This window comes from Antedon mediterranea, chromosome 5 (assembly GCF_964355755.1).
Source record: "Antedon mediterranea chromosome 5, ecAntMedi1.1, whole genome shotgun sequence".
Taxonomy (NCBI): domain Eukaryota; kingdom Metazoa; phylum Echinodermata; class Crinoidea; order Comatulida; family Antedonidae; genus Antedon; species Antedon mediterranea.
In genome coordinates, this window is record NC_092674.1 from 12,923,375 (window position 1) to 12,950,624 (window position 27,250).

Below are 27,250 nucleotides of genomic sequence, written 5' to 3' on the forward strand. Positions count from 1 at the left end.
CATAGTTACCGTATTAATAGTTATTATTATTTTAGATACTTGTGGTACAGAACAGATCAACAATGTTCTGTCCTTCAGAAATGGTTTCAGAATGTATATAAATTTAAACCATAGTATAGATGCTGTAAGAGAAAGAATGACGCTCAAACGGCCGCCACTACGACGATAATGTTTCTATTTAATGTGCGCAATACTCGTATGGACACCACATTTACTGCTGTATGTTTGATTTCTTATGAACTATTTTTTTTTAAATTTAAATATTATACATTTTTTTAAATGTACATGCATTACATTTGTAATATAAATGCTAGAAATAAATAATTCTATTCTTCTGATTTATTTGTACAGAAACATAGGAAATGTTCGTTAAGATAAATATCTGGTACTTGTATAGCAACATTTGTAGTAGTAGCTAACAAAAAAAGTATACCTTTAGATACATGATGTGTTAACATTGTACATTAAACAACAACCCGATACACTAGACTCACGTATAGTTACGTACAACCCGATACACTACACTCACGTATAGTTACGTACAACCCTATACACTACACTCACGTATAGTTACGTACAACCCGATACACTACACTCACGTATAGTTACGTACAACCCGATACACTACACTCACGTATAGTTACGTACAACCCGATACACTACACTCACGTATAGTTACGTACAACCCGATACACTACACTCACGTATAGTTACGTACAACCCGATACACTACACTCACGTATAGTTACGTACAACCCGATACACTACACTCACGTATAGTTACGTACAACCCTATACACTACACTCACGTATAGTTACGTACTTTTTTAAAGTTACTTTTCAAACTCACCTGATTTGTGCTGAAATATATGTTTCCTCAATCAACAGTTGACTGTTTTTGTACAGAACACCAGACACTATACATTATCATTTGTATAAGCGACAACAAGTACATTCTAAAAAGTTGCTACAACAAGCCGGATTTGTTATTTACTGTTTGCTTTGATCTTATCATAAGGTGATAGGAGCTACACCGATGTGAATTGCCATTTTAGGTGAGCAAAGTAATACCGAATTAGTTAACGAGGTCGAAGTACAATTCATAAATGTAAACATACATTCCTCAACCACTAATTCAAAGAACATGGCTTTTTTTTAAATATAATTATAATTTATCGTGCTTATAAACTAAGTCTAATTTGAGTCTCGGGTCGTGGAGTTGAAAGAGATGTGAGTTACAACCCTGGTACTAGGTCAGGATTAACCAAGCTAAAACTCCATTTCAATTTACATACCGGTAGTTATTTAGGCCTACATATATAGATTTATAGAGCAAATTCCCTAAAAAAATGAGGTGATAATGAGGTTTTGTTATCACGGCAGTACATGAGGTATAAATTATGAGTTTAAATTGTGACAGTTCTATAACGAGACGGAGTCGATTAGTGTAGAAGAAAAGAAGTTAATTTTCTAAATTTGGTATATGGTATATTATTCTAAGGACTGCAAATATTCTCTCGGTTCAACTAATATAAAATATTCAATTTTCTTTGTACGATTGCATAAGAGGCATTAAAAAAAAATAATTATTTCATTTATCTTTATAAATATAATTTAATGAATGCATGTTTGAAGTGTGGATGCAAAATCAAAAAGAAAACTAAATAGGCTGCTAGTTGTGGTTTGGCTAAAATAGAACAGTGCCTTATCCTAGCTAATCCGCGTATGATGTATGATAAGTACTTTTTTTTCTCATCCATACTTATTTCCTTTTTTTATGTTGTGAATACACCTTTAACATTCTCATTTCCATTGTACGCTTTACTATGTTGATTTTGACTTGTAGTATGACATAAACATTTTTAATTCGTTTAACATTTATTTTCACATTTTAATAAAATGTTATTGAATATGTATGTATACATGTATGAGGGATCCCACAAGGTTAGCTTTAGCTACATAGAATAGATTACAATATTACACAAAACATTAATTAAATTATGGCTAAACGTAGGCATAGGTGGTTAAAAGAATATTAGATTTTTTTTTAAAATTGAATAACAAAATTAAAGAGTTGGTGCCGTTAAGCCAATCATGGTTCAATTTTGTGTTATAGTTATAATCCTGTAACAAGTATTATTTTTTTTTTTGTAAAATGATAATAAATGTTCTTTGAACAAAAATTTAAATTTATTTAATGATTTGGTACTTTTTCAGAATGTATAATATTAGCTCCGCCGTTACAATTTTCCTACCGGGCTTTATACCGTTAGCAGAGGGACGGATATAGATCCATAAGACAAACTAGAACATCCCTATTTTTATCTACCAACGATAACATGTTTCAGTTGTTGATTTGAACAAAATAGCTAACAATATCAAAGTACATGTGTATTTATCGCACCTTGAGTCAACAGTCTTCTTATTTGTTAAGCGCGTTATCAAGTTCAGTTGAGGTATAGTACTGTATTATTATTATATAACAGTAGCTCCTTTTTACATATGTGAACTTATTAGATAATTGTAAATTAATAAAAAATATGCACAAAAGGTAGGCATAATAAACATACTTGTCCCAAGTCTGTATCTATTAATTCACCAGTCGATGTTTCAATTTTGTCTGGAAATGTTAGCTAAATTATTATGAGTATAAAACGCAACATGTGCCAAAATGATTTATCTTTTTTACTAATATTATTTCGAAACATGGTCTCGTGACTAGCGTGTGTAAGATATGTTTGGGAGGGAGTGAATTTTAAATGATTGAACCATTGGGACGTTTCTCATAATATTTGGCATACGAGTACATTTCCGTGAATGTAATCAGTGGATAATCAAATAGAATCAGGTATTTTGAAACCGTGAGACTGAGGTGGTACAGACTTAACCACACCTTCTAATACAAAATGAATAGTGAATCTAGAAAATCCCTAAAATCTTATTCTATTTTATTTAATGTAGGTACATGTGGCCAAATGTGCAGTAAGACAGTTTTATCTATCAATACATGCCGCACTACAAAAAAAAATTAGAAAAATATGATCATTTCTTTTCTTATAACAAATAAAACCATATTAAGAGTACTACTATATATTTTAATTGCGGCATTCCATTTTTGACGTACGTCGGAGGGCTATACACTTTATGCATACTGACTGACAGCGAAGTAAACAGTATGTGGTACGCATTTGTCTGGCGGTGTCTCTTTGTACGAATCATTCATGGCCCGGCACTAGGTCAGGATTGAAACCTGAACCTTGGGATTGGAAGACAAGAACGTTAACCACCAAGCTACAACTCCATTTCTTTTTAAATTTGATGCGTAGTTATAATATTTCTTTTATTTTTAGACATTATGTAATACATTTTCAATTTACATAATTATTTAGGCCTTCATATATAGATTTATAGAGTAAAATCCCCAAAAATGGGATGATAATAGGTTTTTTTTATCACGACAGTACAGGAGGTATAAATTATGAGTTTAAATGTTGACAATTTTATAACGAGACGGAGTGGATTAGTATAGAAGAAGAAGTCAATCCTCTAAGGACTGCAAATATTCTCTCCGTTCAACTAATATAACATATTCATGTTTTGTTGCATAAGTAAAAGGCATTTAAAAAATAATTATTTCATTTATCTTTATAATTATAAATTAATGATCACATGTTTGAAGTGTGGATGCAAAATCTAAAAAGAAATTGAAACTAAATAATATGCTCCTACATGTGTAAAATAGAACTGTGTCTTATCCTAGCTAATCCGGATGTATGACAAGTATTTTTTTTTCTCATCCATCTTTCCTTTTTTATGTCGTGGGAATACACTTTTAACATTCTCATTTCCATTGTACACTTTAAATATGTTGATTTTGACTTGTAGTATGAAATAAATATTTTTAAGTTGTTTAACATTTGTTTTCCCATTTTAATAAAATGTTATTAAATATGTATGTATACCTGTATGAGGGGTCCCACAAGGTAAGCTTTAGTTACATAGATTAGATTACAATATTTCATAAAACATTAAGCAAATTATGGCTAAAAGTAGGCCTAGATTGTTAAAAGAAGATTGTTTGTTAAGCCAAGCATGGTTCAATGTTGTATTATATAGTTAATATGTGTACAGAATGTGTAATAATATTAGCTTATCGTTTCAATTTGTTCTACCTGGCTACTTTATACCATTAGCAGAGTGATGAATATAGATTCGTAAGACGAACTAGAACATCCATATTTTTATCTACGAACGATAACATGTTTCAGTTGTTGTACACAGAAGATCAAACACATTGATATCATTATTTGTAATGTGATAAAAAGATGACAATTTGTATGGATAATAAATAGTGGCGTGATTTACTGTTTGATTTGATCCATGTCATAAAGCTAATTGGAGCTAAAGACAGATATCAATTTTCTATTTAGTTAAAACGAATATCAAGTAGCGGACCCCAAGTAACCCCTAACCTAATGCCATATTTGGACTTCAAGTAGAAATAAGTCAAAGCATATATATTTAAGGGATTATTTAATGACACTTTTGCCCAAGTGTAATCGGTGCAATATAAAGCGTGATATTCCCAAAGCAGTTATATTCTTCTTGATAAAAAGACAAAATCTATTATATTTAACATACACATTAAAATTACAGTACACTAAATACTATACAATATACACTATAGTACACTAGTATACTACAAACTACCAATGCATCTACAGTCTAATGCAACTGGCCTCTGACGACTGGAAGGACATCTTTACTATAAAGCTTAGACTAGTAGCCAGCTGACATTGGTTGCCGATTTAACCTCCGCTTTACTTGTGAAACGGATTGTGTCATAAGAGAGGTACTTAAGCCTTCCTTTAGATTCACATTGCAACGTGATGTGGTCGTTTCCATGTTTTTGTGATTCCATTTGTAACCTATCCAAATTGATATAAGCCTATCTGATTATAACAATTAATGTAGGTATCCTTAGGAAACAAGGTTTGATGTGAACTTTAATAAAATAATGACGCTCCTGAGAAATCTATCTATAGAATGAGTTATAAGTTTGTTTTTACAAAGTTCTCTATTTTAATAATTTATGAATAATAATTCACTTCCTTTAATTCTAATAAGTGCCAAGAACTTTCTATCGGTGTTATATTTGTTAATGGATTATGAGTGAAACACATTTGAAAAACGTAAAATGCATTCCGATTTGACTAGGTGACATAGGAACATTGATACCTTAATGGTTCTGGTGTATTTTAGTTTTACTAGTATTATAGGTTTTACATTGATAATACCATTTTTATTGTTATTGGAGACCAAGAATGTAGGTGTTGGTCATACTTTGGTTTACAATTCACCGTAGAGATATAGACAATAATTGTAACTACAAAATGCGTACGTGCATTTGAACACAATATCTAACAATATCAAGGTACATGTGTATTTATCGCACCGCGAGTCAGCAGTCTTCTTATTTGTTAAACGCGTTATCAGGTTCAGTTCAGTTGAGGTATAGTACTGTATTATTATTATATAACAGTAGTCCATTTTACATATGTGAACTTATTAGATAATTGTGAATCAATTAAAAATATGCACAACAGGTAGGCATAATAAACATCCCAGTCAAGACATGATATAAACCACCTATCACTATGATATCAGAAACATCTCACACGACTGATATCGTACATGTGATACAATTAAGATATCAGTCTGATATCAAAAACTTTTCACACTAATGATATCATACACATGATACAACTCAGATATCAGTCTGATATCAAAAAATTCTCACAGTAATGATATCAAACAATATGATATAATTGAGATATCATTCTGATATCACAAACTTATCACACTTTGATGTCATACAATATGGTAAAACTCAGATATCAGTCTGATATAAGAAACTTATCACACTTTGATGTCATACAATATGTTAAAACTCAGATATCAGTCTGATATAAGAAACTTATCACACTTTGATATCATACAATATGATATAACTAAGATATCAGTCTGATATCGGCAACTTCTCACACAATGATATCATACAATATGATATAACTAAGATATCAGTCTGATATCGGCAACTTCTTACACAATGATATCATACAATATGATATAACTAAGATATCAGTCTGATACCGGCAACTTCTCACACAAATGATATCATACAATATGATATAACTAAGATATCAGTCTGATATCGGCAACTTCTCACACAATGATATCATACAATATGATATAACTCAGATATCAGTCTGATATCGGCAACTTCTCACACAATTATATCATACAATATGATATAACTAAGATATCAGTCTGATATCGGCAACTTCTTAGACAAATGATATCATACAATATGATATAACTTAGATATCAGTCTGATATCGGCAACTTCTTATACAAATGATATCATACTTATGATATAACTTAGATATCAGTCTGATATCGGCAACTTCTTACACAATGATATCATACAATATGATATAACTAAAATATCAGTCTGATATCGGCAACTTCTCACACTAATGATATCATACAATATGATATAACTTAGATATCACTCTGATATCGGCAACCTCTCACACAATGATATCATACAATATGATATAACTAAGATATCAGTCTGATATCGGCAACTTCTTACACAATGATATCATACAATATGATATAACTAAGATATCAGTCTGATATCAGCACCCAGCTAGCAATTTGACATTGGCCCGACGTCGGCAAGCGTCGGCAGACGTCGACAAAGTCGCGGGCAAATTGCCGACGTTATTACAACGTTATTACAACGTGTACTATAAGTCGTGAATTTAATGGTTGTTAACCTAACTCCCTGCCGACGTCGTATTTACGTTGAAAAATTGACAAAAAAATGTGCCTTGCGATTACATAAATCCAACGTCAGTTTGACGTCGTTATCATTGGTTGGCACAACGTCTGCAAACGTCAACATATTAAAGTAATTTTGACACGTCGCATCAACGTTGGCAAAACGTTGTAAAGAGTTGTCAACAATCAAACGTCGTCACAACGTTGACAATTTGCCAATATATGACAACTTATCAAGTCGGCAAATTATTGTTGGTTTAACGTCGCCATTAGTCGTTGGTTCACCGTTAGCGAATGTCGACACACTAAAGTCATTTTCCTCACGTTGCACCGACATCGGCTAATGGTTGTAAAATTTATGTAGGCATTTTAACGTCTACCCAACGTTTGAAATTGGATACAAGACTTTAAGCATTTGGGTTGTTTATTTATGTCGATTCAACGTCAAATAAAAGTTGTTAAGCCAACGTCAGCAATTGTCAAAAACATTACATTGACTTGTTCCACGTCATACAGACGTTGGCTTATAGTTGTATACGTTAAGTCGGATATCAAACGTCATGCCAACGCTTGAAATTGACGCAAAATACTATCATTTATGGTCACTATTCTAGCGTCAGTTTAACGTCAAATAAAAGTTGTTAAGCCAACGTCAGCAATTGTCAAAAATATTACATTGACTTGTTCCACGTCATGCAGACGTTGGCTAATAGTTGTATACGTTAAGTCTGATATCAAACGTCGTGCCAACGCTTGAAATTGACGCAAAATACTATCATTTATGGTCACTATTCTAGCGTCAGTTTAACGTCAAATAAAAGTTGTTAAGCCAACGTCAGCAATTGTCAAAAATATTACATTGACTTGTTCCACGTCATACAGACGTTGGCTTATAGTTGTATACGTTAAGTCTGATATCAAACGTCATACCAACGCTTGAAATTGACGCAAAATACAATCATTTATGGTCACTATTCTAGCGTCAGTTTAACGTCAAATAAAAGTTGTTAAGCCAACGTCAGCAATTGTCAACAACATTACATTGACTTGTTCCACGTCATGCAGACGTTGGCTAAACGTTGTATACGTTAAGTCTGATATCAAACGTCGTGCCAACGCTTGAAATTGACGCAAAATACTAGCATTTATGGTCACTATTCTAGCGTCAGTTTAACGTCAAATAAAAGTTGTTAAGCCAACGTCAGCAATTGTCAACAACATTACATTGACTTGTTCCACGTCATACAGACGTTGGCTAATAGTTGTATACGTTAAGTCTGATATCAAACGTCGTGCCAACGCTTGAAATTGACGCAAAATACAATCATTTATGGTCACTATTCTAGCGTCAGTTTAACGTCAAATAAAAGTTGTTAAGCCAACGTCAGCAATTGTCAACAACATTACATTGACTTGTTCCACGTCATGCAGACGTTGGCTAAAAGTTGTATACGTTAAGTCTGATATCAAACGTCGTGCCAACGCTTGAAATTGACGCAAAATACTAGCATTTATGGTCACTATTCTAGCGTCAGTTTAACGTCAAATAAAAGTTGTTAAGCCAACGTCAGCAATTGTCAACAACATTACATTGACTTGTTCCACGTCATACAGACGTTGGCTAATAGTTGTATACGTTAAGTCTGATATCAAACGTCGTGCCAACGCTTGAAATTGACGCAAAATACAATCATTTATGGTCACTATTCTAGCGTCAGTTTAACGTCAAATAAAAGTTGTTAAGCCAACGTCAGCAATTGTCAACAACATTACATTGACTTGTTCCACGTCATGCAGACGTTGGCTAATAGTTGTATACGTTAAGTCTGATATCAAACGTCGTGCCAACGCTTGAAATTGACGCAAAATACTAGCATTTATGGTCACTATTCTAGCGTCAGTTTAACGTCAAATGAAAGTTGTTAAGCCAACGTCAGCAATTGTCAAAAATATTACATTGACTTGTTCCACGTCATGCAGACGTTGGCTAATAGTTGTATACGTTAAGTCTGATATCAAACGTCATACCAACGCTTGAAATTGACGCAAAATACAATCATTTATGGTCACTATTCTAGCGTCAGTTTAACGTCAAATAAAAGTTGTTAAGCCAACGTCAGCAATTGTCAACAACATTACATTGACTTGTTCCACGTCATACAGACGTTGGCTAATAGTTGTATACGTTAAGTCTGATATTAAACGTCGTGCCAACGCTTGAAATTAACGCAAAATACAATCATTTATGGTCACTATTCTAGCGTCAGTTTAACGTCAAATAAAAGTTGTTAAGCCAACGTCAGCAATTGTCAACAACATTACATTGACTTGTTCCACGTCATGCAGACGTTGGCTAATAGTTGTATACGTTAAGTCTGATATCAAACGTCGTGCCAACGCTTGAAATTGACGCAAAATACTAGCATTTATGGTCACTATTCTAGCGTCAGTTTAACGTCAAATGAAAGTTGTTAAGCCAACGTCAGCAATTGTCAAAAATATTACATTGACTTGTTCCACGTCATGCAGACGTTGGCTAATAGTTGTATACGTTAAGTCTGATATCAAACGTCATACCAACGCTTGAAATTGACGCAAAATACAATCATTTATGGTCACTATTCTAGCGTCAGTTTAACGTCAAATAAAAGTTGTTAAGCCAACGTCAGCAATTGTCAACAACATTACATTGACTTGTTCCACGTCATGCAGACGTTGGCTTATAGTTGTATACGTTAAGTCTGATATCAAACGTCGTGCCAACGCTTGAAATTGACGCAAAATACAATCATTTATGGTCACTATTCTAGCGTCAGTTTAACGTCAAATAAAAGTTTGTTAAGCCAACGTCAGCAATTGTCAACGACATTACATTGACTTGTTTCACATTGACTTTATAGTAACAATTGTATTACTGGTTAAGTCGGATTTTAAACGTCGTACCAACGCTTAAATATTACAAACATATCGTGTTTATTCCAAACTTGATAGAGTAACTGATTGACAACTTACTAAATAATACAATACCCCACATAGAAAAGTTGATTCAAACAAAATGCAATATTATGTTTTGATATGGATATTAAAGAAAAGTAGGCCTATATTCTTCTTTAGATTGTTTCTAAATATTTTTGAACATTAATTAGGACATCTAACTTTATATATTAAGAGAATGTCTGTACACTTATCGTTTGAATGCAGCTATTGAAATGGAATGATTGATTTAATGATGGTCATCCTAATTATGGTTCCATTTAAAATAAATGGCGCCCCCATTCAAGAAACTGAATGTAATCAAAGATCTTATAAAATTAATGAAAATACAAAATCTACAATTTACAAGGAACCAATTATTGGTATTAAAAGATAAATATTGAAATATGTACTTGGCTATTTTTCTAAACGGAAAAATGCAACCATACCACCATACATCATAAATGCAAAATAAAGAAAAACGATTAAGTTCATTCCACTGATAATACGTTTAATTGCATTTTCATTTCAACAGCCTAACATTAAATTTATTTAAAAACATTTGTCAAGATAGATATTGGGAATACACCTCCATTTTTTCGCAATATAAGAGAAGCTAATAACGAATTGACAAATGGTCAAACAATAAACGGTCTCAGAAAACGATGTTATAACGTTCATGATCTGTAATGTTCGCTGATATTATAAAAACTAAAAAGTAGGCATAGGTTAAGTTTAATTCGTAGTAAGATATATGTGTGTATTATATTATATACTCCAAAGTAACTAAATTCTACAGAGGCTTCAAATTTAATTTATGTAAAAATAAAAATTGTACATGAATGTTAATGAACTATTTGGGCTTATAAACTTATGTTATGTTATGTTCTAAATTACCGAACGTAAAACAAAAAATGATGAGATACAAAAATGTGGATAAAGAAAGAAATAATGCGCAAGACATAAAATTAAAATAATACATTATTATGTAAGCAGTGTATAAATTGTTGAACAAAGTATTAATATAGTTCATATGTTATATATTATTTGTCTTGTTAAATAAATTTGTAAGGCCCTATACTGTTATTCTTTAAGGAAAGTTGATATACCCTATTATTTTATGCCTATTAATAGTATTAATATTGTTTAAGTAAATATTTTGTCTAATTGCCTTGATTTTGTGTATAGGCCAATGGCATCAAATTTGTCTCAAAGCAAATTAAAGACACTTTTAGACACATGATTCATTGATTTCTGATATAATATTCTGTACTTGTGTATGCATTACTAAAATAGTTATATTATGTTTCATTTATAATGTATGTAAACATTTATTCATTTTTTTAAAACAAATCGGTGCACTTTTTCTGTTGTTTTTGTTTAATTAATTTTAATTAAAATTATGACAACAATTCCTATCTAACCTAGATTCACACAAAAACAATTACTTCCTAATAAAATTGTATAATGGTATACATTACAGAGCATTGAATAAACTCGAGCGGAATATTAACGCACATAAAAAAACATTCATTTTCTTGTCGAAAAGTGCCCTCTCTAGTTTTCTATTGATTTAATAATTATTAATAATTAATTAATGGGTAATATTAAAATATTTTTAACTTTTAATGTTAGAAGTTGGTTCTACTCCTAACAAAGTTTCATATCTCCAAATTTCAACAAGGTAGACAAAGCACTTCAATAAATATCACATTTAACATCACAAATTAGGGTTATGGATTGAATTTTTGCTAATAATTTTCGATAAAAAATACTTTTCGTATTTAAAAACATTTGATACTTGGTGTGAATATTCAATATAAGTTGCTCTATCCATATTGCTAAAGAAAAATAAATATCAAACCATAATTCACTGATTGTTGTGATTTACGTTTTTACAAAATTTACACTTATGAACGACCATACAATTCCAACTCATTTTTTCAACCTAATAACGATTTAAAAAAAAAAAACCAACAGAAAAGGGTTATGAAAGCAATTTTGTTTCTGTGAATAGAGCAACCTATATTGAACATATAAAACGAGTTTCAACTGTTTTTAAATACGAAAAGTATTTTTTATCGACGTTTTTTATATATGTTTTTAGGCAAAAATTCCTTCAATAACCCTAATTTGTGATGTTAAATATGATATTTATTGAAGTAATTAGACAACGTTGTTGAAATTTGGAGATATGAAATTTTGTTAGGAGTAGATCCAACTTCCTACATTAAATGTTAAAAACATGTTAACCTTACCCATTAATTAATTATAAATAATTAATAAATCAATAGAAAACTAGAGAGGGCACTTTTCGATAAGAAAATGATTATGTTTTTTATGTACGTTATTATTCCGCTCGAGTTTATTCAACATACTGTATTGTATACTACAGTAATATACTATTTTATTGGAAAGTAAATATTTTTGTGTGAATCTTCTTGGAGTTCTTTGAAAGAGTATCCGCTTATACTTCTTTTCTTCAGATTCAACATCTGATTTAGGTCTTAAATGTGCACACACACTTCCTGAACCAACATAGTACATTGAAAGTCAAATGAATTGTTTTAACTTTTTTTATTGAAAACAATCTGACTCAAAACATATTATCAGTGACAATAATAGAAAGGTTAGATAGGTTTGTTGTAATAATTTTTAATTAAAATTAATTAAACAAAAAACAACAGAAAAGTGCACTTTTTTGTTTTAAAAAATGTAAAAAAATGAATAAATATTTACTTACATTATAAATGTAAACATTTCGATAAGAAAATGATTATGTTTTTTATGTACGGTATTATTCCGCCCGAGTTTATTCAACATACTGTATTATTATACTATTTTATTGGGAATACATTAATTTACACATTCATAGAAATATATGGTTCATACTTTTTTAACATAAATATTTAGCCATTTACTTTGATCGATACATTTATAATTTATACCGATAATAGTACACCTATTATTGTATAGCATTACCATGTTTTCACCCATATTAATAATTCTGCATTTTCAATTCAATAATCAATTTCATTTATTTATTTCAACACACATTTAAATCGGTGATTGACAGCAAAATAAATAAACAACAGGCGCGTATCTTAATACATGTATACTATTTGTAAATATTATAAACAAAAAACATATATATAGAAAATGAAATGAAGTACATTTAGACCATTTTGAGCATATTTTCACTTATTATTAGGCCTATGTCAAAAACCGAAATTGAAAATGATAAAAAAAAAAGCTGAATGAAAAAATATTTAGGCCTACACATGTTGCGGGGATATATTAAAAAATGATTTCGTAATTGGTACTTCTCTTTAAAATGTACTAATTTCACTATTTATTTTGTTTGGATTTTGAAATTATTAAATACGAATTATACTACTTTTATCCATATGTACTGTACGATATTTGTACTAAATCATTTCTCCAAATAAACATTGTGTTTAAAAACTTAAATTGCTCTCTGTTTGCGCTGTATGCAACATTACATATACGCATTGGCTCCGGTTGGGGAGGAGGGGGAATTACCAACCTGACGTTTATTACAATATCGGAGCAACAGATACTGTAATGCGTAAGTTCAACAAAAGATGCGCGTAGGCCTACACAGTGTTTGTGCGAAATGTGTGTTTCATTAAAAATGCGAGACCCGTGACGTGTTAAAACTCTGTGAGCTGATATTATAGTTTGACAATAGGGAATGGTGTGTGGGGTGCTACAGTCCGCAGTAAATTGGAGGGATACGTGGGACTATGGGCAGTAGCGAATTAAAAGTTCACACCATATTAATTCTAAAAATAATTGATGAGATGCTCTTTAGTTTTCGTTTTAGCTATTAATGTATTTCATTCAGCAGAACATTTTATTTAAATTACATTCGTATACCCCTTCAGTTAAGATACATAAAAAGTGTGTGCGGGTGGCCGTTTCGAAAACGCGGATGTTAAGTTTTGATGGATGTAACTGAACATATTTGGAGGTGCGAAAAAGTCTCCACGACATTGGCCCATCATGTTTTTTACTTCATTTCCAAATAAACATATAGTGTTTTAAGGATGAATGATAAAATAATTTGATTTTTTTTTTATTTGATTTGAGTATTTAAAAACTTTAATTACTCTCTGTTTTTGCATACGCTGTTTTTGATACTTTATTCACATGCCGATGTAAATGTCCTTCAATCCTGTCGGTTGTTTACGAAAACCGAATGCCAATGCTTATATCGTAAACAACCGACAGGATTGAAGGACATTCGCATCGGCATGTGAATAAAGTATCAAAAACAGCGTATGCAAAAACAGAGAGTAATTAAAGTTTTTAAATACTCAAATCAAATAAAAAAAAAAACTCCTACCAGCGTGCAAAAATGCATTACTGTAGGTATTCTTGGGAATGGGATATGTAACTAGTTCCACGTGTAAATCGAGTCGACTTGACACGGATGCCCGGATGTACTCTCCTAAATGTTTTAAAAAAAAGCCAGAGACGATATATATATATATAAATCACTTGCACTGATGAAGGGCTAGTGTTGGCCGAAAGCTCTGCTAACTTTTCTGACTGTTTTACTTATCGTTTTGATTTAGCTTTCTCTTTTTTTTGTATCTCCATTGAGATCCAGCCACAGCATTGTCATTTTTTCAGTAATTTGCCTTTGGATTTATAAATCAATACATACTTTAATGTCCAATCATACTCAATTCATTCTATTGAATGTTTTAAGTAGAATTGGGCAATTGTAATAATTCATAATTATATTATTAGACCTATGTACAGAAAAATGAAAGAAATGTATCGGTTCAAAAATATACAGCCCAAACAACACATTTGAAATGTAACACAAACACACACACCCCAGACCCACTGTAGGTACAGAACATTCATTCTTAGCCGCCCGGTGATATAATTTAATTAACTAATTATTTTAAAACGATCATGTAATGAGGAAATCTGTGAGAATAAGAAAAATTTAGGAACCCTCGCTTGATATGCTGGTGCTTTCATAGTGTTTTTCAAATTCGACTGGGCATAATCAACAAACAAAAGCCCTAATGAGGTTTCGTAAAATAATACAGTGATATTGTATTTTACAAATACAATCAATTTTAGGATTTTCTTATACATAATAGTTTGGTTCTTTATCAGTATTGGATAGTGTAATAAATGGTCATTAATATTATACATAGAAATTATTTATTTAATTATAAATAGAAAATTAGGCCATATCAAATACCAGTGAACATCCGTTTAGCCCGTTTGAAATTCAATCAAACCTATTTGGTTAATAATAATTTAATGAGTTCAGAATGTATACCTTTTTATCCGCATACGATATTTGACTATGTATTTATGTAAATTATTTGATATGTTTTCCAATAAACAATGTACTGATTTTTGTTTTAACACTTTGCAATGATGAATGATAAAAGGGTCTATTTTTTGTAATTGATTTGGGTATTTGTAACTTTCCATAGCTCTCTGTTTTTTACTTTATTCACATGCCGATATGAATGTCCTGGAGTCCAATCGGTCATTTACGAAAACAGAATACACTGTAATAAGCATGATTTGCATAGAATTCTCATAAAATCCTGTGTTTATATCTCAAAGGTCACTAAACAGTCCCAGAAGACAGATCATTCAAGGTTATGATATGAATGGTGAACTAGCAAATAGCTCAACATTTTGATTACAAAATGCTTAATTTAAACACAAAGGAGAATGTACATAGGTATACAACTCCCTGGGTAGACATTCTGTGAACACCACTACTCGTAGATTTAAATGTATAGATAGATAAATAATATATAATGTGATGATCAATGAAGAATGATAATCTCATGTAAAATCGAAACCTTGCATTGAATTGACAATGATTTTTAATACAACAAATTCAATCAAGGTGCTTGATATAAATATTCTTTTACATTTCACATTAACATTATACCGACGATAATGATGGTGTATAATTATATGTGACTTGGTGGAGACTCTTACCCCAACCCGGTTTATAAATTACAATTCCGTCTGCTGTATTGCTTATTGTTATTGGATATACTCTTGTTTTTAAACCGTAAATATTAAAAAAACGACGAACTCTTTCATGGTAAAGAAATAACCATCATCCATACAAAAAGATAGATCTCGCAGATATTTCTTTGTTTAAAGGTTCATGTACAAAAATAAGGAAAAACTGGCATTTAGGGGTAATGTTGTATCAAAATAATCTGATTTAAAGTGTACATTTGAACCATCTCAAGGATGTATGGTATGTGGATGTTGGTTGAGAATGAGAGGATGAGCTGAGGTGGGGTTGGTGGTTAGATGGGGATTCAGAGATAATGAATCAAAATGAATTCTTCTGTGAAGGATTTAACCTGTGATTTCAATCATGCATGGTCTCCATGAAGCAAATAACTCCCACCCTGGGGCAGGTATTTGTATCTGCTACCTTCTAATAAATATAAGAAGTCTGACAGTTTAGCATACCAGATGATTTTAATGCATTTTTATTTTATACTTTACTTTTAACTTTATTAAATTGTACAATCATTTTCATAAATCATAATAAATAAATAAGTCTATATGCAGACTTTTGTACTAGGTTCTCCCAACCAAAGGGCCAATAAATTTACCTGTCATGGACACTTGTTGTGTGCTATACCAATTAAGGGATTGTGACTTAAAGTAAGATGTCATCTTTTTTGTGGCACGCCTAATTGGCGACAGAAGCTGTGTTAGCCTCTTTTGTTGCTCCATGGCGCAAAATCTAGCTATTTTTTGTATTGTTATGTTTGTATAATTGTTTTTGCCGAAATTAATAAAATAAAATATAATAATCTAAATTTCTTCTTAAAGATGATGAGTTATTTAAGTTTGATCAAAAACTAACTCATATATATCAAAGTTATGCGATGAGGTCATAATTGCTACACCCATTTTACAATCTTAGTTTGTGTACATTTTATCATCGAGTTGAACAACAACTAAAATACAACTGTATCACACATTCATCAAACAATACTGTATAAGTAATAATAATCCCTTCTACATTGTAGTTGTGGGCCCTGTACTCTGCTAAAGTTACTTTAAATACACGTAATACATTTGACATATGCCTACAATCATGTACTGTACGTGTACTTGAACAAAGCATGTATTTGTGTTTATTCTGCATGTTGTCAACCCCGATATCTACTCGCAGTTTCCGACTCGCAACTCGCACTTTCCGACTCGCAACTCGCACTTTCCGACTAGCAACTCGCAGTTTCTGACCCGCAACTCGCACTTTCTGACTCACAATTCGCACTTTCCGACCCGCAACTCGCACTTTCTGACTCGCAATTCGCACTTTCCGACTCGCAACTCACACTTTCCGACCCGCAACTCCTAATAGGAGTTATCGCGGGAAAAACGAATACTGTAAGCCTATACTACAATGAATCATAATTTATCTGGACTCAAGAAAATTTGATTCTATTTTGTATCTATACATACTGCTCTTATTCCGTTCTCTCATTCGGCTAGGATTTTTGTCAAACAGTTCGTTTAATCTTTAATCATCAGGGTCTATGTGTACTTGATGTAATACTTTTTTGTATGGAATCTCTGCCTCGACCAAATGATGCTTTTTGTTTTTGTTTTTATTTTTATTATTATATTTTTGTTTATTAAATATACATATGTTGATGTTTGATTTTGGTAGAAATAAATGTTGAATTGAATGTTTGCGATATACTATGATATGACCTGATGCATATCTGATGCATATACAGTATATACACTTTTAGTACTGAGTGCCTATATTATTTGTACGTGTCATCTAGTTGATGAGCCTAGTACAGTATAATAATATATAGAATACAAATCCAACATTCTTCAAAATTCTATGATGTGGGTAACATGGGTACCTTACTGTCAAACTACTTTACATTGCATTCGTTTATCATGAACGGATTGTGATTGACTTTCCAGTCCGCGAATGTCCTTGCCTGTTGGAATTTGATTTACAAGCGTGATTGATTTTGACGGTAGCTTACCATTGAAAAGACCAAAAAACATTCTAGCACACGCTGTCGTCCCTGTATCACGCTCAGAACTTGCTGCTCAAAAACTTTTTGTCATCGAAACTGTAGGCCTACTGAAATTTTATTTAAAAGTTCCTGATTGACCTTTTCTGTTTCATCAATTGTTCGACTTCTTCAAATACAGTGAGTAATAATAGAACATTTGTATTATATTAATTTGAACAACATTTTACAATTATTAAAACAGTACTGTATTACTGTAACTATGAATGTAAATAGTAAAATTTACTGTAAAAGAACTCTCCGCAATAGAGCCAAAAGAAGGGCTAATGAGATTGTAGGGCAAATTGGTAGGCCTAGGCCTAATGTGAATTTTGATACGGATAATGTAATTAGGCCTATTAATCCACGTTATTATAATGATGAACACGTTGACGACGGAAGTGTCAATATTACTCCGTCTCTACCTCCTTCTGATAATAGCCAAACTGACAATGTCACTACTAGTACTACTAGTCATGATGACCAGAGTGTTAGTAGTCTTAATAAAGCAAGTAGTAGTAGTGTTACTTCCAGTTGTAGCCTAACTAAAAATAGTCCCAAACGTTGTAGTAATATCAGCAGAATTGAAATTAGTAGCAGCAGTAGTAGCAGCAGTAGTATAAATGATATTGATCGTAGTAATAGTAGTACTAGTTCTACTATTATTAATACTACCACTACTACCAGTGGTGGGGGTAGTAGTAATTTTAGCCTATCTCATCCTCCTTATTTTTCAAGTAGTCCGGGCAATACTTCCTCTAGTTCTCTGTCCGATGATGAGGAAGACAACATTAATCCTTCAACTACGATAAGAAATGAACTCTGTAGATGGGCTATTGAGAGCCAAACACCATCATGTCATGTTACTTCACTTCTTAGTATTCTTAAAACTTGTGTACCAAATCTTCCAAAAGATGCACGAACATTAAAACATACCCTTACTTCATACCGACTAGAGGACATTGCAGGAGGGACATACCATCATTTGCACACATAAAATTGGATGTCTCTTCCTCGTTTTCAAAATAATATTTTAAAAATCTTATTTAGTATTATTAAAATAATTATTTCAAATGCATAATTGCTTGTTTTATCTTGCTAATAGGGAAGCAAGAGGCTTTTGATTATATATTTTTCACATGAGATAAAGTATTCTGTTGATGCACAATGTTTGTACACTTTGCAGTTTCAGCTAGAAGATCATGGACCGGAATGACGGAGGCCACATGTGAAAATAAAATAAAATCTTGGCTGAAATACAGCAAGGACAGAGCTGGGGGAAGAAAACTTAGGGAACAAAAGAAGAAAGGTCAGTTCAATAGTTAAATTTAGTATTTAAAGATGTTTGTACTTTACTTGTAAATCAGGTATCAAGTCATTTTAAACCACCATCATGACGGCAACAACAATAATCCATGCTGGTGGTTATTTATTACGACTACTAATTTTCAAACTAGAATTTAATTCGTCTCTTTAACGAATTATAAGTGATGTCATTTTATAATTTTACTGACATTTATTTTAAAACAAATCATGCACTTACGTTAAAATACCATCGCAAAATGTTGATACTGTATAATTATGGCATCTTTTGACCTGATGCATTTACGCTTATAGTGCTGAGTTATAATTATCTACAGCATATGTACATCTATATACAATGTAGCATAGGTGAAATTACGGGACCCACATTATGTTCTATTTTTTTTGGTATGATGGCGTTATCAAAGTAAACATGAAGATGATGAATTGAGCAAAAAGATAAAAGATTTGGAATAAAATTAATTGGGCACGTAAAAGGGCGGCGGTGCGCGCTTTTTGAAATTTGTACAACTTTTACTAAAAACTAACATTGTGTTAAATAAATTGCAATGCGATAAGCTTTCTACTATAGCTTATGGTTTGTAATCACTATGTGTGTATTTAGTAAACGTATATAATTTACAGTTAATTGACAATAACTTGCTTTTCTTTTCTCTTTGTAGCAGCTGCAGCAGCAGCAAACACCGACGAAGCCGAAGATACCATAGATGATGATGATGAACTTTTTATTTGAATTGTTGGTTATCCGTATACTGGATGCTTTTACGGCATCATATTGCCAGTAGATTTTGTAAAATAGGATTTGTTTTTTCTTTGGTACTATTATTCATATTTAAAAGAGCGCATCTCGCTTATCGATACCCCATTTCTCCCAGCTTTAAATATTTTCTTATTCAATAAATCATTCCTCGCATGAGTAGTAAACTTTTTAATTTTGATGACCTCATTATGTCTCAACATTTGAACAACATGGGTTAATTAATTTAATCTATATAGTAAATTGTAATCTATAGCCCCTCAGGATGAAAAGTGGCCCTCATGATTAAATGTGTGCTCAAATTAACTTCCGAATTGATGAAATGTTAAAAACTTGATTAAAATGTAATCAAACGTTGCAATTAATTATACATTTTTACATTCTTAAGAGACGAGTTCAAATCTATATAGTTTATTTGATTTTTAATTGTCTAGTTTTTAAATGTTTTACTTAAATTGTTTATCATTAAATAAGTATACCTTTAATAAAAACAATTTCCAATCCAATATTTGCAGAGTACCGGCATTATTTAATTGTTAAGTTTCATTCATATTCATTCGATGGTACAATCTATTTACTACGGTGAATCGATGTAAATTAACACAGCTACTCCAACACGTTGTGCTCACGCATAACCGACGAATACAAAATACGATGACCGACGTTGACCCAACACATTGGGCGAACTAATGCCCAACGAAGAACAATTACGTTAAACCAACGTCATCAAAAGTTGTTAGACCAATGTAATATAAATGACGTTAAGCCGACATCAACCCAACACGTTGAGCCAACCTAGACACGACAAATAAAAAAATACGTTGAACCAACGTCATCAAAAGTTATTAGACCAACGTAATGTATATGACGTTAAGCCGACGTCAACCAAACACATGTCGGGCCAACATCGTTAAAAGATGTTAAGCCAACCATAAATGACGACGTTTGTCCGACGTTGCCCGAACACGTTGTTGCAATGTCTGTCCAACGCGTTGGGCCCACTAAGGGCCGATGTAAAAAATAACGTTGGGCCTACGTCGGTAAAAGTAACGTCGGGCCTACGTCGGTAAAAGTTGTTAAGCCAACCATAAATAACGACGTTTGTCCGACGTCGCCCCAACACGTTGTTCCGATGTCTGTCCAACGCGTTGGGCCCACTAAGGGCCGACGGAAAATATTACGTCGGGCCTATGTCGCGGTATAAGATGTCGAGCCAACCATAAACGATGACGTTTGGCCGACGTCGCCCCAACACGTTGTTCCAATGTCTGTTCAACGCGTTGGGCCCACTAAGGGCCGATGGAAAAAATTACGTCGGGCCTACGTTGGTAACAGTAACGTCGGGCCTACGTCGGTAAAAGATGTCAAGCCAACCATAAACGACGACGTTTGGCCGACGTCGCCCCAACACGTTGTTCCGATGTCTGTACAACGCGTTGGGCCCACTAAGGGCCGATGGAAAAAATTACGTCGGGCCTACGTCGCCTAAAGTTGTTGGCCCAACGTAACTGTTGACCTTACGCCAACGTCGGTACAACGTGTGATTGCTAGCTGGGCAACTTCTTACACACTGATGATATCATACAATATGATATAACTCAGATATCAGTCTGATATCGGCAACTTCTTACACAATGATATCATACAATATGATAGAACTGGGATATCAGTTTGATATCGGCAACCTCTCACACAATGATATCATATACATAATATAATTTAGATAGGCCTATAAGTCTATCAGAAACTTCTCATATTAATGATAATACAATGATATAATTCTGATATGAAACTTTTAATTGTATGATATCATCCGATAATCTCAGACTTACATCAGTCTCATACCTTGGGATAACATTTTATTTCATACCTCGCCATGCTCATTAAACTCTAACAAAATATATCCCAGTGGGCACAGAACATAATTTCAACGTTTGAATCAACGTTAAAATTTCGTTGATGTGTTGAAATGATGTTAACAGCGTATTCTAAACGTTGATTCAACGTTGAAATAACATTGTCTTTCTAACTACTAACCTTTTACGTTTATTTATCAATGTTAATTTAACGTTGAAATAATGTTCAAATTAAGTTGACATTTTTGTCAAAAAAGGTTGAAGTTATGTAGTGTTTTTAACCAACTATTATGTTTGTTTGTTTATCAGTGTCATTTTAACGTTAATTTAACGTTGAAATTCATTTGACAATTTTGGTTAAAATGACACCATGGTTTTATATATTATACAGTATTTGTTTTAATACAAATGTTCTACATATTAATAGTAGGCCTAATGTATAAAAACTATAGCCTATACCAGTTGTATTGAATCAAAATGACCTTTCACGCAAGATCAAATTTCATAAGATACAAGCTTGTCATTGGTTGGTTTCATTTTGATACACTTTTTAAACTGTTGTCAGCTGCTTGGTGTTGATGGTGGTGGTGTTGAGACAAAGACTCATCTTTTTGATAATTGTAAATACAGGTAAGAAAACAATCTTGTTTTTATTTAGTAATCTACTAATTTATAAGCTTAGTCCTTACAGTTTAACTAGTTTACAATAATAACTATAGCCTTAGTTCACTTGGCTTGTGTTGTGATAATAAAAAACTAACTAGAGCCTGGCAGGGTGCTGAACTCAACTGTATTATAATTACTGGATACTATGCCAAGGATAACTCCAGTACTTTTTATGAAGGTTATAAAATGGTATGTTGTAGGCCTGGCTAGGCTGTCTGCAGCTCCTATAAACACATGCTAGGTATCACAGCTATACAATACACTCACTCACTTTCTTTTTTTTCAGATGTAGGCCTATAGGCTATAGCCTAGTAAGTAGCTTAGTAGGCCATAACAAGCCATTACTTAGCTAGAAAAGACAGCAATGGAATAATAACTGTTTTAATACAGTTAACTGTAATATCTTCTGATATACGTTGACGGTTGTTTTACATTAAAAGGAGTAATACACTGATACTGTTGAATGTATATGAGCTTTATTGAATTGAACTAATTTTGCTTGTCCGAAGACTGGAGAGAATATGATAATCTATTAACTGTTCACTGAGTTGGTATATTGTGGAATTTATAATTGTTCTAATGGGATTTCTAACGGGAGTTACTACAGTATAAACAATTAAGTGTTGCTGTCCAGTGGTCCGATTTGCCCTAGCTTTCACTGAGGTGAAGGTGATGTGACATGATGTGCATCTAAACATATACAGATGACCATTGAGATAATATCTAATATGGGATGATCAATGATTTCAGAAATAAAAGGTTGGTATAGTGCTTAACTCATTGACTTGAAAATATGTTGTGCAATAATTATTACACTGTTAATATTATTTATATTCATTTATAATTTGAGACTTTATATAGTGATTGTGTATGCATTATTTATCTAATACAGTACTACATATTGAACTATTTATAGACCATACATAACCTTTAAAAGTAAGTACTGTAGCCCAATGCTTATTATAAATACGAGATTAAATTATCTATTTTCAACATATAATGTGGTTGGAATCTATAACTATTAACTTTAAATCTGTTAAAAAATGTCTAAATTTTAAACATATTACTGACCAAACTCTGTAGTTTTTCATAAAATAATTTTAAAATAGTTTTAAGTCCTTTTTCTTGGTACTACATATTGAACTATGTATAGGCCTATGTAGATGTTTAGTAAAATCTGTAGCCCAATTCTTATGATGCTGTGCTGCACCCAGATCTCACTCAAGATATAAGTGTACAGTCAAGATATAAGTGTACAGTACTGTACACAATTAAAGCTAGAAATGCTTTAGTCCTGTGAGTGGCCCGGATCTCGGCGAATTAGATTTGCTTTTGAAAGGGGGGTGGCACATATTTCTCAAATTGGGTAGTGCAATAACTGATTTTTTAATAAAACGAAATATAATATATTATTTATTTTGCTGTTGCAGCTACAGTGAAACACTTCCACAAGGATGACAACATAAAAGTGAAGAGGGGAAAGGAGTACATCAATACAACAGTAAAAATGGAAGCCGGAAAACAGATGGAGGTTTTTCTTTCAAATGCTGTGAGCAGAATTAAAAGAAAAGCAGCCCCACCAACTCCAAGACACACATGGAACTACTATTTTTTTAAATAACATCATTATAACTCCGCTTTAACCACGTGCCGTAGATTCGATAAAATATACCAACAAACCAACATAGAATAACAACTTTTTTCAGCTTCCTTTTTAATTTTAATAGACACTTTGCTTACTATTTTTTGTTTTAATCAAGATTTTAAAATAGCTTGTAATAATAAAATGTTACTTGCCTATTATTACATTACTTGTATTGGTTTATTTATGACTCTCGCGGTATGGGGAGGATCATGTTATTGAGAGTGTAAAATCTAGTCCGCAAGAATAGGCATTAAATCAAGGATATTTCTATGGTATATTTATTATTGTTAAGCTCACAGCGATCTCACCATGATCTCCTATGATTATTTATTATAATTATCTCATGGCGACCTCATCAGGATCTCATTGTGATCTTACTTACCATGATCTCATTAGTATCTCATGGCGATCTCACTATGATCTCATTATTATCTCATGGCGATCTCACCATGATCTCCTCATTATCTTCATGGTGAGATCTCACCATGATCTAATTTTATGATATCAATTGCTGATATCACTTTGGTATCTATTTGTGATTTCAATATGATATCATAATTGATCTCTTGAATATCTCATAGGCTGACATCAATGTTGAGATCGCCATGAGATCATTCTATGATATCAATTGCTGATATCACTCTGGTATCTATTTGTGATTTCAATATGATATCATAAGTGATCTCTCAAATATCTCAGAGGCTGACATCAATGTTGAGATCAACATGAGATCATTCTATGATATCAATTGCTGATATCACTCTGGTATCTATTTGTGACTTCAATATGATATCATAAGTGATCTCTCAAATATCTCAGAGGCTGACATCAATGTTGAGATCGCCATGAGATCATTCTATGATATCAATTGCTGATATCACTCTGGTATCTATTTGTGATTTCAATATGATATCATAAGTGATCTCTCAAATATCTCAGAGGCTGACATCAATGTTGAGATCAACATGAGATCACTATGAGATCAAATTCTTACCTGGGATACTTGTCCCAAGTCTGTATCTATTAATTCACCAGTCGAGATTTCAACTTTGTCTGGAAATGTTAGCTAAATATGAGTATAAAACGCAACAGGTGCCAAAATGATTTATCTTTTATACTAATATTATTTCGAAACATGGTCTCTTGCCTAGCGTGTGTAAGATATGTTTGGGAGGGAGTTAATTTTAAATGATTGAACCGTTGGGACGTTTCTGATATTATTTGACATACGAGTACATTTCCGTGAATGTAATCAGTGGATAATCGAATAGAATGAGGTATTTTAAAACCGTGAGACTGAGGTGGTACACACTTAATCGCACCTTCTAATACAAAATGAATAGTGAATCTAGAAAATCCATAAAATCTTATTAATGTAGACATGTGGTCAAATGTGCAGTAAGACAATTTTTATCTACCAATACATGCCGCACTACAAAAAAAAATAGAAAAATAGGATAATTTCTTTTCTGGTAAAAAATAAAACCATAATAAGTGTACTACTATATATTTTAATAATTGCGGCATTCCATTTTTGACGTACGTCGGAGGGCTATACACTTCATGCCTACTGACTGACAGCGAAGTAAACAGTATGTGGTACGCATTTGTCTGTCGGTGTCTCTGTACGAATCATTCATACGCGGCCCGGTCGACATATCTGAAATCGGAAATTCATTTGCAACAACGCATGGACGTACGTTCATACAGGTAAAGGTACGATTTATGTTCTCACGATTGAGTTTACGAATTGTTTCAATTTACGAATAACCATTTATGTACCGCCTATATTCGCCGTCGATTAAGGGGGTTTGGGTGGGGGTTCGATTGGGGAAAAGGAAGCGGTTGGCCCGAACCATAAAACAGGGTCTGGCCACGTTTCTTTTCGCTCATAAACAGTGGCGGATCTAGGGATGAATAGGGTGGTTAGCCACCCCTCCCCCCCCCCCCACACTTAATTCTCAAAAAAGAAAGATGCACCAAAACCGCGAGCGTCGCTAGACGTGGATTCGACGCACTTGACTCTGTTAATTAAGAAGAGTAGGCTAGAGCTATAGTTGTGTAAATAGGCCTACATAGTGAAAGAGCTAAGAGTTGAATTACTATTTATAAATTCAAGAGTTTAAAAAGCTTATTTTAAAGCTTATTAAATATAGATTACGAATATATAAAAAGCGAAATAAACATAACTTCCGACACTACGCCGATTTTGTGATGCCATGCCTCATACAATAATTTATGTATAGGTGTTAGGTGCGGCTAGGAGGTCATTGCAATTATTGAATTCCATAATAATAAGTTTAAATAGTCTTAGTTTTACAGCCGTCTAATAAACGTCACGTGATATTCGATTTTGTCGAAAGGTGGCAGTATAAATTACGCAATATTTGACTGCATGATGATTGGTGTGTACTGCATGACGATAGGTATGTACTGCATGACCATTGGTGTGTACTGAATGACGATTGGTGTGTACTGCATGAGTTTGGTGTGTACTGTATGACGATTGGTGTGTACTGCATGATGTTTGGTGTGTACTGCATGACGATTGGTGTGTACTGCATGACGATTGGTGTGTACTGCATGACGATTGGTGTGTACTGCATGACGATTGGTGTGTACTGCATGACGATTGGTGTGTACTGCATGACGATTGGTGTGTACTGCATGATTGGTGTGTACACTGCATGACGATTGGTGTGTAGGCCTACTGCATGATGTTTGGTGTGTACTGCATGGTGGACGATTGGTGTGTACTGCATGATAAATGCGCACTGAAGGCAGAGGAGGCGTTCCATAGTATAAACGATAAAAATAAACGAGAAACATGGTGTTCTTTTATTATTTTTAGCCATGAAATGTCTTGTTCTATGTACACGGCCGAAAAAAGGTGTGTGGCGTATTAGGCGTTTTATTGATTTGTGTTATAGACAGGGCGATTACTGCAATCATTGTTTACTAAATTACATTGAGTTATTCACTGTATTCACTATTCGGCTGTATGGTATATATCTGAGGTTAACAGACCACCAAAGCACAGTCGTACACTAAACACATGTACTATCGAGGCATTTTCGGAGTGCCGCATTACCAAATG

General features: G+C 32.9%; 1 long non-coding RNA gene across 1 annotated transcript in view; it reads right to left on the reverse strand.

Annotated features, from left to right (window-relative positions):
- Window positions 1-27,250, reverse strand: part of LOC140048535 (uncharacterized) — a 37,757-nt gene that overhangs the window by 1,879 nt on the left and 8,628 nt on the right. The gene's annotated exons all lie outside the window — the stretch shown is intronic.